An 18,748-nucleotide genomic window follows, 5' to 3' on the forward strand; every position below is an offset into this window, starting at 1 on the left:
CATGCACAATGGAGGACCTTCTTGCAGCAACACCAGAAGCACTCCAAGTGGCCAGATACTGGTCAAAGGACATTTAATCGACTACCAAACTCACAAATTTTGTATTTTGTCTGCTTGTTTGCTTTGTTTTGTTAGAAATGTAATATAATCGACTGGTTGCCCTGACACGATAAATAAAAAATAAATAACAGAAAACCTGGGATCAAATCCTGGGATATAGGGCCTGTCTGGAAGGGCCCCCAATTTTTGGTGAGACACCAGCACTTTTTGTCACAGAAGGCTAAAGTAATATTAATAATAATAATAATAATAATAATAATAATAATAATAAACCTTTTTTTATACCCCGCTACCATCTCCCACAGGACTTGGTGCTGCTTACAAGAGGCCGAGCCCAAATACATCAATAAAACAACAACGACAACAATACAACAATAAATAAACTCATACACAAAGCAAAAACAATAATAATAATATAACGGTGCATTAAAAACCTGAGGCAGGGCCAAATGTAATGGTTAAAATTTTAAAAATGCTAGGCATGTCCAAGTGAAATAGGATAGATATTTTAGGGATAGGTAGATGAGCAGACAAATCTAAATCTCTCGTAAAGTGCATTTGGGACACATTGCTTGGATTTCCTTATTCTGGGAAGGCACACTGGGACATCCACGTTTTCAAGCTCCTTCTAAAGACTGCTAGCAATGGAGCATGCCTGATGTCCTTGGGGAGGGAGTTCCAGAGTCGAGGGGCCACCACCGAGAAGGCCCTGTCCCTCGTCCCCACCAATCGCGCCTGCGACGCAGGTGGGATTGTGAGCAGGGCCTCTCCAGATGATCAAAGAGATCATGTGGGTTCATATACAGAAATGCGGTCACTCAGGTAGACGGGTCCCAAACCATTTAGGGCTTTGTAGGTAAGAACCTGTACCTTGAATTGGGCCCGGAAAATGAATGGCAGCCAATGGAGCTCCTTAAACAGGAGGGTGTAAGGAGCACCAGTTAATAAAGTCCTTGTAAAACTACAACTCCACAGTTTCAAACCAATAAGTCATGGCAGATAAAGTGATGCCAAACTGTATTCATTCTACAGTGTATGTGCACCCCAGGTTATCCCAACTTTAGTCTCCTAAACAGTATAGTACGTAATTTTTCTCTACCTGAGGTAACCTCACAACACAGTTGGTCCTCTTGGCCCCAATTCTATAATGCCTCTCATTTGTATGATTTCCTGCTACCTCAAATCAGTTGCCATTTGTCATCTTTAAAAGTGCAGGATTAAAAAACTGATTGTTTTATGTTCTGATAAAAGATGTATTACTAATCATTCATAAATCTTACCTATGAATTCCAGATATTTTAATTATGATCATAAATTCAGAAAATATAATGATCCTTAACCATTTGGAGGATATAGATGAACATTTCACCAAGCATCCCTCTTAATGTAGTTGCAATGTAACAATGTGATACACTCAGTTTGCGTTTATGACCACTTACTATGTAGTAATTTAATATCTTATTGTCTAAAATAAATTTACTGGCAGAATAGGAAGAAGAGGAGGTGCAATGGTATAGCAAAAAGAGTGGCATGCACTCCACCAAGGGAGGAAGGAGCAAAATCCATTGCTGTGAGGGAATCGAGGCTGGATCTATACTGCCATATATGCCGATCAACTGCTTTGAACTGTATTATATGAGTCTACGCTACCACAAAATCCGGTTTAATGTAGTTAATCTGTATTCAGAAACATTTATTTATTTATTTATTTGCTTTATTTCTATACCACATTTTTCAGCCTAGATTAGGCGACTCAATGCGGTTTACACAATGCAAGTTACTTCTTGGTGGTGGCCCCTCGGCTATGGAATGCCCTACCGGTAGACATCAGACAGGCCCCTTCGTTGCTGGCGTTTCGGAGGAAGGTCAAGACTTGGCTCTATGAGCAAGTGTTTGGCTAAACAGTGCAACTGAACAACTGAACAACAGGTTAATATAGCAGTGTAGATGAGGACCAAGTTGTCATACTGTCTCCCTAGCAGCTCAAGAAAATGCAAGGCAGCTGTATTTCTTGATGGGAGATACATTATCTCAATTGGGAAAAAAAAGATCTGTACCAACATAAGTAAGACTTTCCCTGATATAAATAGCTGTCTGTTTACTAGATACTGAGTTATAATATAAATATTATTATAAATCTTCGGAGGTTGAGAAGACCGGGTTATAAAAGCTCTAAATAAATAAATAAATAAAAATAATAAATAAATATTGTGAAGCTCATGTGCATGAGGTGGAAGACATAACCTTCATGTCTACAACATACACAGTGGAACATGAGGAAAAGGGTGCCTCATTAAAAGCATGTAGAGACCCAATTGAAAAGATATTTCCCATTAATAAAGCGCAGAGAGGGCATCCCCTGTTAAACCATGCCTCTAGCATCTTGTCTAATGGAAAATAATTTTCAAAACCACATATTGAATTTGAATGCATAGTGAAATGGTTATATATCCACCCCAGTTCATGGTATACATTATTTCCTAAATCAGATAAGACTGATATATGCAAATGTGTATGTGTGTATCCCAATGAAATAGAATATAGTAGCTTCAAAATGCACTAAAGTTGATGAGCTGAATTGAGAGCCAAAGGGCCTTTAAGGAGTATGTGGTACAAGGAAAGCTTGAGGCATTTGTGTATGTGTCCCTAGACAAACCTTTCCAAGCGCATGCACTGTTTGCCAGTTATATAAGAAAATATTTGTGTTTAATTTCTTACAGTTTACAAATAAAAAACTGGTAGGGGTTCTTCATCACTGATACATGTGAAGAGATTCTGTCTTCATGCACATTAGATTAGAGTGCTGCATTTTACATTTTTTTACAGTCTTGGCAATACTTTTATTATGTTTAAATTGGCTACAACAATGTTGTTTCTTTCCTCCTCCTGAGGTTTAATAGTGTCTTCTGGCAGGTAATGAGTTTCTGGATGTGGCAACCTGTCTGTCTGCCTGCCATGAAATCTGTTGCTCGTGGGATGCATACTGCTTTTGAATACTACTTTCATTGACTCCAAAAGAAAAGCACCACTTAACGGGAATAAAACAGTTATGTCTTCAAAAGAGACAACTACAAATCTACCACAGGTTGTACTGTGCAAAAAAAAAAAAATCCAAACTGAAAGTGAACAAAGATCCACTTCATATTTTGGGGGGAACATTTTCATGACTTGATGGATTATGTGCCTTCTAAAAAAAGATATAAAGCTGCCACAAATGAAAATTTTCCAGAAAAATCTAATAATACTAAAACTAATTACAGTGCTGATAATTGTTGATGTGTGTTTTGATTTTGTGTATTGTAGTTTTCAAAGTTAGTGATTATGTGCTTAGAAATTTAATGCTTTGTAATGCAATGTGCCGAGTTGTAATTCCTGTGTGGAAAGGGTTAACTGTACAAGGGTTAACTGTATCATGGAGGAGGAGTCGTAAATCTCAGTGCGTTGTATGTCATCACGTCACTGAGGAATGTGGGAGTGTGCCATATTCTAGATTGCAACAAAAAGCTGAGCCATGTAGACATTTTTGTTTCTCGTTCTGTTTAGTTCTAGTGTATTTAGTTTTGTGTTTAATAAACTAGGTTGTTAGACAAGAAGATGTGTTTCAGTGCCTTATGTGTGCTGAGATCATTGCTGTTCCATTAACAATAATTTCATGAAAATAAATTGTTGCAGGGGCATCAAAAGTATTCAGATGGGAGAGTGATAAAAAACAAAAATATTGGAAGTATACCATAGGCAATTCCATGAATGTGTGAAGTATAAAACGATGGTAACCGATCCCTTATAGCATCATCTATTAACAAGTAAAGGCCGGATACTGGAGGAATTAGCCTGCCTTCTTTTGCTTAAATGGGGAGGTATTTTATAGAACCATAAATGAAATGCCAGAAAAAATGCCACCAGTCAAAGCAAGAAGGAAGTCTGTGATCAAGGCTCTTCATCATAGAGCACCTCCCTGTGGCCGAAATCAAGCACAACCTCCAGGACACTAAAGCCGACATAATACCTGTATCTGTTGTCTGTCCTGTCTGTTTAACGGCATTGAATGTTTGCCATGTATGTGTTCTGTGATCCGCCCTGAGTCCCCTCCATGGTGAAAAGGACAGAATATAAATGCTGTTAATAAATAAATAAGTAAATAAATAAAGTTTATATAAGACCACCTCACCTTTTGCAAGAGAATAATTTCTTAAGCTCCCTTAATGTCTCAAATATTTCAAGAACCACCAAACCGCATACATATTGTAACAGTGAACCATCCATCACAAGAGAAGATGTTTATTTAGGGAAAGTGCTGCTTAGCCTAGCCAGAGAGAAGGTAGAGTAGGTACCACATCAGCCATAATCATTTCAAAGGGACCTCCAACATTCGCCGGTAGTAGATCAATTTGTTTCATAGCATACATTCAAGAGACCAGTCTGTTGTGAGCTGGGCTAGAACCCACTCTTTCCACCTCAAACAATATCAAAATACATGATATTTCTCCTTACTCAGTACACTTCAGAACTTAGGGATGTGAGGAGAATTCTGTACAGAAATATTCATTTTTTCCAGTGGTAGGGAGAAAACACTGTTACTTATTCATATTTGCTTGTGGAAGTGAAATAGAATTTACATTGCCAGAATAGAACCATTTTTGTTTCTTAAATTGCAGAGAGCATGACAACCAAATTATTGTCATCATCATCATCATCAAGTGCTGATTTTCTGCTTCTTTGGATACTTGCTTGGCAATATGATTAATCTGATTGTCATATTGTTGTGAGTTACATGACGGGTGTTAAAAGTGCCCATACTTCAAAGTAGATGTTATTTTGAAATTGACTGCATTTGAATAGGTCACAATACCTACTCATAGGCCCAGGTTCACTTAAGTTTCCAGTGACCATTGTGTTTACTCAGCATGTAATTTTTGGCCATATTTCCCGATAACCAGAGAATGCTTATTAGATTTTTTTTTCTGTTCCACTTACTTTTACTGAACAAAATAGGGGTGAATTATAATGCCATGCCATTTTTGGTTCCATACCTTGCCTTGCTCAACAAAATTGAAACAGATGCACATTTTCAAAGTTGGGCAGATAGTGGCTTACATAAAGTAAAAAAAAAAATCGAAGAGAAGTATTCCATTAACTATTGAACAGACACATTTTATCCTAGGGACAATTGCAAAAAATAATGTTTAGAATACTTCAATATCATACTTTTTATAAAAAGAATAGCACATTTTGAAGGCCCTCTGAGGACTAGTACCTCTTTGTGGATTATTCCATTACCTCAACACATACAATTAGAGGCTTGTTATCTAAAAAAACAACAACACTCTTCTTGATCATCAATATAAAAATCTTACAATGACTGTGAACTGCATGGGAAACTGATTTTAAGACTTCCATTTCAGATTGAGATTGGAATAGTATTTGAGCTTGCATTCCTTTTCAAGCTACTTCAACCTCATTTGGGTGCAGGGGAAAAGAGAATATTTATTAAAGTGATTAAGAAACAGAACTTACAAAATATATCAAAGGCAAATTGTTTCTGCTTCTGCCTTCTTTGGTTGCCAAGGATGAAACTTTGCTGAATACTAGGTGGCAGTTTAGTTGGTTGCTCCAGTTTCCTGTTTGAAATAGCAGACTTGAAACACATACCCAGGCCTATGGTTGTTTTGCTCACAGATAAAATCCTCCATGCCTGTATTCAATCAATCGCAGAAATAAGATTGCAGGGTTGGCAGATGATGTGTTGTTTAATATAGCAGTTCTTGCTAGTCATTGGACTCCTAAAAATGGGAGTCGATTTATAGTATTTATAGGTGATATAGTGTTTTGAATCACAAGGGTGTGATCCTGAATTGCTGGCTGGTGTTTTCAGGGCTGCTTTGACCAGCAATTAGTTGGTAATTAATTGCATTCTTCTTGGATCCAGGACAAAAATGGGAGATGCACTGTTGGTATCTTCTTGTTGTTGGTCTGTGCCTTCAAGTCATTTCTGACTTATGGTGATCCTGTGAAAGTATCATGGGGTTTATTTGGCAGATTTTATTTGGTGGAAGGATGCCCTTGCTTTACACTGGGCTGAAAAAGTATGACTTGCTCATGGTCCCCCAAGGGGTTTCTATTGGTAGCCATGGATTTAAGTTTCTCAGTGTCTTAGTCCAACACACAATGTGGATAGAAAGTATATAGATAGAAATAATTCACTACTATTAATTAATAAAAATCTTCTAATTATTGGAGACAGTGTGAACAGGGAGGAAATTTAATTCATTTGTGGCTAAACCACTCTCAAATAAGATATATTTGTAAAGCTTGTTTCAAAAAGGTATCAAATATCTCTGAACAAATTTTACAGGAATAAAAATGTGTTGATGATATGCATTCTTTTACTATAAAATGCAATTTTCTAAGCCCTGTAGAGAAGTGATTTGATATATTTTATAGTTTTGATTTGTACATAATATTATTCTACCAGCTAACAATGTGTTGCCACCTATAACTCATTTTTCAATTTTGGGGGATTTGGTACCTTTTGGTACCTCCTCATCTGGAAACCCGTATCAAATGTAATAGGTAAAAATCACATCATAGCAGATTAACAATGATAGAAGACTGTTGTTATAATTGGTCTTTACAAATGATAAGGAATGCTTATGCTGTTTTATATTTATTTTATTATCAGAGGCAAGAATGGTTATAGCTAAGGGATGGATCTTCTTACATTGCAGATCTTCTTACATGGCAGAGGAGACTGTGAGTTTTGGCATCAAAAGAAGAATGTTTATTGAGATATGGCAGCTGTTCATAGGTTTCGTAAATAATACATCCAAAACCCATCCTGAAACCTAGGTTTCAGAATAACTATTGGGAAGATTTGTTATGGGATCCTTAAAATAGTTACATTTTGGAGAATGAAGTTTTGGGATTATTCATTTGAGAAAAAAGGAAAATAAATATAATTATACTGTGCTGATGAGGTCTTTCTTTGGGGAAAAATGTATATCCATCAAACAGGGATGTCATTTTGTGTTGATATTTTATGTTCGTATTATAAGTAGACTAATATAAATAATTTAAAAATAGAATAAAGACATGACTCAACCGTTCTGGACTGCACTTTGTTATATCTATCATTGCTACTAATACTATTGAAAACTTTTTCGGAATAACAGCTGCCAGAATCCTCCAATCAAAAGTATATTTGTCAAGCTCTACTGTTATTTCAGTTTCCATCACCACAGCTACTATTAGTATATTATCTTCTGATATATCCAAAATTTGTACTTAAAATGGCAAGCTATTTGCTCCATCTACTGTCAAAATTCAGTAACCACAGCTAAAGGCAAACATTCAAGCATGGAATAATTTAACTTAAGAGGACAAAACAGGTGAGGCAAGTAGTGAAACATAATGATAGAATAAAACAGGTGTCAAATAAACCAAGGAGACCAACAGTTGCCTTTCTCCAAGAAAACATTTTAAGAAAAGTTATGGAAGGGTCAAAAGTGGACATCTGGTGTGTGTGAAGGTATGGATTTTTTTTTTGTCGTGTCAGGAGTGACTTGAGAAACTGCAAGTCGCTTCTGGTGTGAGAGAATGGGCCTTGCCCAGAAGTCGCCCGGATGATTTGATGTTTTTATCATCCTTGTGGGAGGCTTCTCTCATGTCCCCGCATGAGGAGCTGGAGTTGATAGAGGGAGCTCATCCGTCTCTCCCTGGATTCGAACCTGCGACCTGTTGGTCTTCAGTCCTGCACCACCGGGGGCTCCATGGTATGGATGGTGAAAGCCATAGACATGCCTCCCACCTTTATGTGAGATGTTCCCCATGGATGTGAAGCCATTCAACAAAGGCAGGTGGACTTTTCCACCATTACAACATCTCTGGAGGCTCTCATCTCCATATGATTATATGTCAGCAACATTGAGAAGCTAACACCACATAACAACAAGAAGCTGAGCTAAATGCATTGACATTATTATAATGATTATCTAAGCATAGATTGTAATAGAGTGTGGGGTTTTCTTTTGTTTTTCCCTCCTGGGATGATTCCTGCCCAGTCATGACTACTCTGTTTGCTTGCTGTGTTGAATGTATTTGTTCTGGAATCATAGCTGCTCTGGATCCAATTACTTCTATGCTGTTTGTTTCCAGTCTTCCAAGTTGCTCTGCTGGATTCTTACCTTTAATGAAGCCACTGCTGCTCTGTTTGTCTCTTGTCTTGAAAGCTGCTGCCCTGGAATTATAAATGTTCTCTGTTGTCACTATAAGTTTTACTAGCCTCCTTTTTTGGCAAGCCATAATCTCTTCTTTTAATAAGAGTAATTGTCTTGAATAATATGTCATTGCAAGAGATTTTTGACAACTACCGGTCTTTACAATCTACAGACACATTTAAACAAGTAAAATAAATGTAAGACATTGAAATATACATCCTTCAAGTTCCCTTAATATGAGTGGCATCTTTAACATTTCTAATCTTTGGAGCAATTGTACATGCACACACACATTTTTGTTGCTATAGAAACAATATTGGTTAATATTACATTAGGAATTTTACATTTAGTCCACAAATGCACAAATATAGTATGGGGGATGCATAGCTCAACAGTATTACATGCAAAAAGGACCTAAGAATTATTGTTAATTGTGGGCAGAATATAAACCCGCAGTAAGATGCAGCAGAGAAAATGAATATTATTTTAGTTTGCCTTAGAAAAAACATAGCTTTTGAGTTGAATGACATAATTGTTGTTCATTCGTTCAGTCGTCTCTGACTCTTCGTGACCTCATGGACCAGCCCACATCAGAGCTCCCTGTTGGCCGTCACCACCTCCAACTCCTTCAAGGTCAGTCCAGTCACTTCAAGGATGCCGTCCATCCATCTTGCCCTTGGTCGACCCCTCTTCCTTTTACCTTCCACTTTCCCCAGCATCATTGTCTTCTCTAGGCTTTGCTGTCTCCTCATGATGTGGCCAAAGTACTTCAGCTTTGTCTAGTATCCTTCCCTCCAATGAGCAGTCAGGTTTTATTTCCTGGAGGATGGACTGGTTGGATCTTCTTGCAGTCCAAGGCACTCTCAGCACTTTCCTCCAACACCACAGTTCAAAAGCATCGATCTTCCTTCGCTCAGCCTTCCCTAAGGTCCAGCTCTCACATCCGTAGGTTACTACAGGGAATACCATGGCTTTGACTATGCGGATCTCCTCACTATATTCTGTGTTGGTCAGAACTCATCTAGAGTATGGCTTTCAGTGCTGGGCACCTCATTTTAAAAAGAATCTGGAGTGGGTTCAGAGAAAGGCAACAAATTTATTTATTTATTTATTTATTTATTTATTTATTTATTTTATCATGTCAGGGGCAACCAGACAATTACATTTCTAATAGAACAAAACAAACAAACAGACAAAACACAACATTTTCAAGCTTGATAGTTGATTAAATGTCCTTTGACACTTGGAGTGCCTCTGGTGTTGCCGCAAGAAGGTCCTCCATCGTGCATGTGGCACGGCTCAGGTTGCATTGCAGCAGCTGGTCTGTAGTTTGCTCTTCTCCACACTTGCATGTCATGGATTCCACTTTGTAGCCCCATTTCTTAAGACTGGCTCTGCATCTTGTGGCAACAAATAATAAGAGATATAGAGAATTCAGCTTGGTGAAGGGAGGACTGAGGGGTGACATGATAGTACTCTTTAAATACCTTACAGAGAAGAGTGGACTGGTATATTCTCCGCTGTCCCAGAGGGCAGGACCAAATCCAATGGTTTTAAGTTTCAGGACAGTACACTTTAATTGAACATTAGAATGAACTTCCAGTGACAATAAGAGAAATTTAGTAATGGAGCCGATTGCCTAGAGATGTTATGAGGTCACTTCCTTTGGATGTCTTCAAAAAGAGGTTGGACAGCTACCTGCTGGGGATGCATTCTGAGAATCCTGTGTTGAGCAGGGAGTTAGGTTCACTTCCAACAATATGATTCTATGATTAGTGATAGCCAACCATGACCATTCCAATAGACATCTAAATTGATTTTACTCGTATCAGATAACCAGAGGTAACATCATCAGTATGAAGTGGCATCTCAAAAGGCTTCCCAAACCCTTCCATTGTGTCTGTCATACTGTTTACCTCCTGTGACCAAAACTGCTTATATATATATATATATATATATATATATATATATATATATATATATGATCAACTAAAATAATATTCACAATGTTTGATACCCTTCCTTCTTGTACCCTTGCTATATTCCAGAAAGATAGCTCTGTCTTAGGATTCTCTGGAGAGGAAAGAAAAAGACAGAGATAATTCAACATTTTTGTATGTCAAAGACAAAAGGAAGAAATACCTGGTGAGGGTAAAGAACATAATAGATTCACTCATTAAAGTGAAGCCAGTGTGTGAGAATGAAGTGAAATATAATATCGTAATATATTTAGAGTGAATTATCATTTCTTCTGACCTACATAATCAAATGATATTCTATACAGGACAACCTGACTTTCTTTTGACTTCCAGACCACCCAAAGCTTCCTGCAAACATTTCAACCAAATCACTTGCTCTTGAGTAGACTTATCTTCTTTATGATGCCCCTGATTTCTGAAGAGTCTGAAATCTACTATCTAGTGACTCATAATGGTACTACAGGTTAAAGACTCAATTGCATTGAAATGAATCAAACACAAATGTATTTATTGTTTATTATTTATTTACTTCATTTATATCCCACCCTTCTCTACCCTGAAGGGGACTCAGAACGGCATTACAAGTTAGGCAGCATTTTGATGCCAAACATAAACATACAGTACAATAAACATTTACATTAAAACAACACAATTTAAAATCAGTTATTAAATGTATGTTTTAAAAACCAAAGAGCTTTGAGATTCACAGCACACAAAAATGTCCAGTGTATAGGTGTTATCTCTGTAATTCTTGGAGATATGGCAGACACAGAAGAAGAGAGACATACACATACTAAAAATTATTTCGGCATTGTATCATTGATGAATGCATATGTTATACTTACAAAGTGCTGTGTACACAGTGATTTCACACAGAACTTGAGTGACTGTTGTTTTTTTCTCCTTTATATACAGAACAATCTGTCTATTATTTTTCTTTTTTATCTATATGTGTTCTATTCTGTGCCTCCAGTAATGTGCATTTTTCCACAAAATTCCCTCCCAAAACCATGTCTCGATTAAGTTTGTCTCTCAAAATACACTTGTAAATATATTTAAATTGCCAGAACCATGCCAAGCTATTCAGAGAAGTGTGACATCTGGAGTATAGATGAGCCCTAATCAATACATTCCTCTGGGATGTGCAGAATAAGACTTGTTCTGCACTGCCATATAAAATCCAGATTATCCACTTTGAACTGGATTATATGGCAGTGGAGACTCATAAAATCCAGTTCAAAACAGATAATGTGGATTATCTGATTTGATCATTTGGATTATATGGCAGTGTAGAAGTGGCCTAAGTCGTTTCATAAAGATACAGCTTTTCCTCTTCAAAACTTTAATATTTTTGTAGGAAATTGCATGAAGTATTGCCTCCTGTACCATACTTGAACCTGAATCTTGACGCTCACTTCAGAGGCCCTATTATAAGACACTCGCTGGAACACCTCAGCAAGCGAGAGTCCAAAAGTGGCAGGCTCAAACCCAGAACCTCAACCAATGGCTGATACCAAAGGAGAGATTCCCCCCTGGGCACACAGAAGAATGGGCAACTTGGAAGGCGCTGAACAGACTGCGCTCTGGCACCACGAGATGCAGAGCCAACCTTCAGAAATGGGGCTACAAAGTGGAATCCTCGACATGCGAGTGTGGAGAAGAGCAAACCTCTGACCTCCTGCTGCAACGCAACCTGAGCCCTGTCACATGCACAATGGAGGACCTTCTTGCAGCAACACCAGAAGTACTCCAAGTGGCCAGATACTGGTCAAAGGACATTTAACCAACTACCAAACTCACACATTTTGTATTTTGTCTGTTTGTTTGCTTTGTTGTTAGAAATGTAAAATAATTTGACTGGTTATCCTGACACGACAAATAAATAAATTATAAGGGTCCATATATTAACAGAGGCAGATACTTCTCTGCGTAAAGGCTTGTTTGGTGCTGCTACACTAAGGCCTAAATTCAATTTCTTGTACTTACTAGAGGAACCAATTGAGTCCATAGGATTTACATGAGTATTTACTTAACCACCAGCAATTCACTCAATAGTTGTTTTGGAATGCTATCCTAGAGAGGTTCATGTGACCTATTCATTCTTGTTATCTGAGTGGCAAATGATGATTTCTTTATTCTCAAAGACATTTAAAAATATATTCTTAAAGCTGTAAATTTCAAGCCATCTTTTCTCTGTTACAAATATTTGTACGTTACAGCATCTTTCTGTTAGTTTTATGTTAGGAATGTATTTTAAAATTTTATGTTTGGTGAGCTGCCCAGAGAACATCATTATTTGGAAGCCTACATAAATATCATGAATAAATAAATAAGATGGAATACCTTAAGTTTCCTTGTTCCATCCTGGGGTTACCATTCTCCTCTTTTCTGTTCATACATGGGGATGGAGAGAAAGATCAAGAGACTAGTCTCACTTGGTTACACAGATCAGAGTAGGGCATAGAAAAGGAGGTCTGATGATAACAAGCTGAAGACTGCTGTGCCAGGGTTATATCTCCTTGGTTTATATTTGTGAAACATTGGATGAGTGGAATGTATTTGATAGTCTCCCTTCAGGAAATTATTAATGACATATTTTACACTGCAGGTATTGTTAATAATTAGCTTATTTTTCCCTTAAAATGAACATTTGTTAGAACAGAATGTAGCTCTTGGGAATATGAGAACATCAGATCACAAGAAGAAATCAATAGAAAAAAGAGCAAAATGCATGTCTCACTTCTTCAGCTGCTGTTGTGTGGGATATGCATATGTTGATACTTAGTGTGCCTGGATATACATGTAATAGCTAGTTAAAAATATTAAACATATTCCAAACATGGTCTGTTTTTTAATTTCAAGAAACCCTGAAAAAGAGAAACATGAACCGGCAAATACCTTTGTAGTTCGGAACTGGATAAAAAAGTGTGTCTTGCTGTGAAGGGAAGAGCTCAGAAAGCCTGGTTGGTACCAGCCAATCACAGCTCAGTGAATGGTGTGTTTATTAAATATTTATTTATTTATTTGAAAGTTTTGTATACCGGCCTTCTCACCTCTCTTGAGGGACTCAGACCGGTTTCCAACCATAATATCACATACAATCAATAAAACATCATAAGACATATTACAGTAAAACATTAAAACAGCAATTACAATCAATAACTATAATGGTCAGTCGTCACACTAAAATCGTTGCTCATCATCCTCCATCCATATCTCAGGGTGTTGGCTCACTCGTCGAATGCCTGTCTCTATAACCAAGTCTTCACCTGTTTCCTAAATGTCAGGATAGAAGGGGCTGTTCTGATCTCCAGTGGAAGAGAGTTCCAGAGTCGAGGGGCCACCACCGAGAAGGCCCTGTCCCTCATCCCCAGCAGACGCGCTTGCGAGGCCAGTGGGACCGAGAGCAGGGCCTCTCCAGACGATCTTAATAATCTTGATGGTTCATAGGGGAGAATATGTTCGGAGAGGTAAACAGGGCCGGAGTCGTTTAGGGCTTTATAGGTTAACACCAGCACTTTGAATTGTGCTCGGAAGCTAATTGGCAGCCAGTGGAGCTGGTGTAACAGCGAAGTGGTGTGCTCCCTGTACCCAGCACCCGTTAGTAGTCCAAGCATTGGACTAGCTGCAGCTTCCGGGCAGTCTTCAGAGGCAACCCCACATAGAGAGCATTGCAGTAGTCTAAACGGGATGTAACCAAAGTGTGGACCACAGTGGCCAAATATGTCTTACTAAACTTTTGTTAAGTGTTTATATGTTCATTCATGTATACAACTATGTCTTGTGATTTCTTTGTGCCAGGAGTGATTTGAGAAACTGTAAGTTGCTTCTGGTGTGAGGGAATTGGCTGTCTGCAAGGATGTTGTTCAGGGGATGCCCGGATGTTTTGATGTTTTACAATCCTTGTGGGGGGGCTTCTCTCATAGGGAGCTGGAGCTGACAGAGGAAGCTCATCTGTGCTTTCCCCAGATTCAAATCTCTGACTTGTTGTTCTTCAGTCCTGCCGGCACAAGGGTTTAACCCATTGCACCACTGGAGGCTCTTGACTTGTGATGAGAGCAATCCTTCAGGCTTCTGGTATGGGAAGAAACCTCTCCCTTGCAGACGAAAGGTTTTAAAAATGAACAATGATGTTTTTATATGTGCATGTATTTTATTGTATTTTTATTGTGTTCACTTTTATATTTGTTTTTAGGCACTTTGTGCTGTCTGTAAGCCACCCCAAGTCCCTTCAGGGAAATGGTGTGATATAAGAATAAAGTTATTATTGTTGTTATCATTAAGTACAGTGTTTCTAAAAGAAAAAAGCAGGTTGAGGAAAAGGTGATTTTAAAGCAAAAATAAGCTTTTTACAGGACAGAAAAAGAGAGCAGTAGAAACCCAACAAAATAGTGCTCAATATTAGCTTCAGCTGATATGTCAGCTGTGCCCCTTCCTAGAATCTAGGGATGTAAAGATGGTAGCAAACACACTGGTAACCTCAAGGTTGGATGTCTGCAATGCACTTTACACTGGGCTACTTTTGTACCCAGTTCAGAAACTCCAATTAGTTCAAATTACAACAACCAGATTGGTCACATGAACATCCAGGAGTGAACATATTACATCTACACTAAAGACACTCCACTGGTTGCCCATTAGTTTCTGGGCAAAGTAAAAAGTGTTGGCTCTAACTTTTCAAGTCCTACATGCTTTGGATCCAAGTCACCTACAGGTTTGTCTTCTCCTGTTCAATCTACACTTAGGTCCTCTAGTGGGTAGCTACTCCAGCATGCCATAACCTGACAAGCAACCATCACCCATTTCATCAGCTGCCCCAAAACTGTGGAATTACTTGTTGGAAGAAATTTGTTAAAGTTCACTTTATTACAGTCAATGATATTTGACAGCAACACAAATGTCAGAATTTAAGACACAACTGAAAACCCATCTCATTGGCAGGCCTACCCAGTCAATTTTAAGTTGAGAATTTTAATCTGCATTTTATCAGTGGATTTTAACTTATATTTTAACTCTGTATGTTTTATTTTAATAGCATTTTATCTCTTGTTTTAATGAAGTTGTATCCCACCTTGAGCTGCAGGGAGAGGCAAGTAATACTATTATTATTATTATTATTATTATTATTATTATTATTATTATTGGAGCCCCCTGTGGCGCAGTGGGTTAAAGCCCTGTGCTGGCAGGATTGAAGACCGACAGGTCGCAGGTTCGAATCCGGGGAGAGGCGGATGAGCTCCCTCTATCAGCTCCAGCTCCTCACGCGGGGACATGAGAGAAGCCTCCCACAAGGATGATAAAAAGCATCAAATCATCTGGGCGTCCCCTGGGCAACGTCCTTGCAGACAGCCAATTCTCTCACAACAGGAGCAACTCCTGACATGACAAAAAAATATTATTAGTATTATTATTATTATTATTATTATTATTATTATTATTAATTTGTTTCTCAAAGAAGAATAACATGTGTTAAGAAGTTTAGAAAAGCATGACCTTTTAGAGACCATAAACTTATAGAAAATGGCATTTAGAGCTTTTTAGAGAAGAGCCAAAAATGAGCTTGAGTAGAAATTTCTAAGTGGTACACAACCAAATGTAATTATGTAAGGCAATTGGCTTCGGTTGTTAGACTGAATAACTTGTTGTCTCCGGACTGTTAGGAAACAGACAATGTCTTAATGCATAAAATAGCAGTTCTTCAGAAGTGTTTTTCAGTGCCCAAAAATATATCTACTCTCCCATAAAACAACTTGTTTTATACTATGCATTCGAGACATAAAATAAAGTAGACTTTGGTAAAAAAATAACATATTTGGTTTACCTTCATGTGTTCAGCAAAAACAGGTAAACAATTCATCAGTCAGTTACAGGTATGTTTGAAATAGTTTCTGTGTGCCATCCAATCACAACATATCTTTAGAATAAACTGCAGGCAAGTGTTTGCAAGTCTGCGATCTGAACAGTCTCAGGAGGTCAGATGGAGTCTGTGCTCATCTCAGAGTGAATCACAGTGTCTGCAGCCCCTCCCACAATTTCTCAGGAAAAACATAGAACAAAGAAAGAAAGCTGCATTTCAGAACATACATATAAGAAATAAGCAACAGAATTATAGATAAAGAAATTACTAGAGAAGGCTTGAAGGAGGTTGTAATTTCTAACAAAGGATCCTACTGATGATCCACCTAAGGAGGCTGCGAATGGTGCAGGTAAACTAAAGGGACTTCAGATTAACACATAACCCTGCAATATGAGAAGTCCAAATAAGGCAGAGAAACATTTTTGGATGAAGGGGACTTTAGAATTCATGGATTATTTATAATGCAGGAGTTATTCTGTACAAAATGTGTTTTCACAGAAAGTGGCTTTCCTTTTCTACACAGAAACCAGGGTTTGTTTGTTTGTTTGTTTGTTTTGCATGAAAAACTACATAGTTTGAATAACTTTCTCATAACAGTTTTTTCCAGATTGAAATTACTGAAGAGCTATATCGCTGGAAATAACATCACATCTGAGTAGTTGCAAATCTGTGTGATATGATCCTACTCAAATGTAGGCTAGTTGTTTTCTAAACTAGGTCAAGGATTTATTAAAAGCCTACACAAATGTATGTTTATTTCCAAAAGTTTATGACTACAAACAGACAAGAAAGTAAGAAAAAATAAAGAAAGGATGATGATGATTAGGGGAAACTTTAGGGGAGAAAGTATTTCCCTTGTCTGGAAGTGTGGGATTTCATTTTATTATCAATAGCGTTATCATTGTAGCACCCAGTCCTTTTTTCAATGAAATTGTGGTTATTTTATTAAGAAAAGTCCCATTCCAACCTAAAATATTTTATATCCATAACCCAAGGTAAGCTAGAAGGTAATGAATTATCTGAGTTTCTCGGGGCTTATGTTCAGGGGAAAAAATCCACCAAAGCTACATGAAGCCACTGGGAGAGATCATTCGGAGTTTCGGACTAAGATGCTATCTCTACGCAGATGACGTCCAAATCTGTCACTCCTTCTCACCTGTCACCAAGGAGGCTGTCCAGACCTTGAACCGGTGTTTAGCCGCTGTATCGGATTGGATGAGAGCTAACAAATTGAAACTGAATCCAGACAAGACAGAGGTCCTACTGGTCAGTCGGAAGACCGAACAGGGTATAGGGTTACAGCCTGTGTTAGACGGGGTTACACTCCCCCTGAAGACGCAGGTTCGCAGCTTGGGAGTGATCCTAGACTCATCGCTGAGCCTGGAACCCCAGGTCTCAGCGGTGGCCGGGAGAGCTTTCGCACAATTAAAACTTGTGCGCCAGCTGCGCCCGTACCTTGGGAAGTCGGATCTGGCCACGGTGGTCCACGCTCTTGTCACATCCCGGCTGGATTACTGCAACGCACTCTACGTGGGGTTGCCTTTAAAGACTGCTCGGAAATTACAACTAGTCCAGCGAGAAGCAGCCAGATTGCTCACCGGAGCGACGTACAGGGAGCATACCACCCCCCTGCTGCGTCAGCTCCACTGGCTGCCGATCCAATTCCGAGCAGAATTTAAAGTGCTGGTTTTGACCTATAAAACCCTATACGGTTCCGGCCCACCTCGTACTGTATTTGTCCGAACGGATCTCCCTCTACGTCCCACCTCGAAGCTTAAGATCTTCTGGGGAGGCCCTGCTCTCGACCCCGCCAGTCTCGCAAGCGAGGCTGGCGGGGACGAGGAGCAGGGCCTTCTCAGTGGCGGCCCCCCGCCTGTGGAACTCACTCCCCGGGGAGATCAGATCGGCGACCTCCCTCCTAGCATTTAGGAAAAAACTAAAGACCTGGATGTGGGACCAAGCTTTTGGTCACTCGGATAACTAACTCAAGGACCTGGCGATAGACAAGGACAAACGGAGTAGAACGGATGTATGGACTCTGTTATATGGACTCTGACATGAGATTGTTTTAGGTTTTATGATTTTACTATGTACTGATGTTTTAATCTAATGGTTAATTTGTTATATTTTTTGGATTACTTGTTTGTATGATTGGGCATCTAATTGTGCCCTCCCTGTAAGCCGCCCTGGGTCTCCTTCGGGGTGAGAAGGGCGGGGTATAAGTGATTGAAATAAATAATAATAAATAAAGCTTGGAAAACTTACTTTTTTGAATACAGTTTTGCAGTCAGCATGGCTAAGATTCTGGAAAATATACTTGAAAAATCTACCTTTCCAAGCTTCAGCTTGAACCTGGGCTTCCAGATTCAATTTCAACATGATTTGAACCTCTCTACTTTCCTCACACAGGTAATTTTACCAGCTCAACCATTGATATATTTTGTCATAACCATTACATAAATGAAATGTCGGGCACAATTTCTGACAGTACGCCAGTTGGTAAAAACTAGATCATAAAAAAGATTGTTTTCTTATGCTTTCTAAAGATCAATTTCTTAGCAATAACAAGTTTCTATTGCAGTCTGTTCTCTGACAGACATTTTAATTCTGTGTACTGCTGAAACAACATGTAGCAAATA

The sequence above is a fragment of the Anolis sagrei genome, chromosome 4 (assembly GCF_037176765.1).
Source record: "Anolis sagrei isolate rAnoSag1 chromosome 4, rAnoSag1.mat, whole genome shotgun sequence".
Lineage (NCBI taxonomy): Eukaryota > Metazoa > Chordata > Lepidosauria > Squamata > Dactyloidae > Anolis > Anolis sagrei.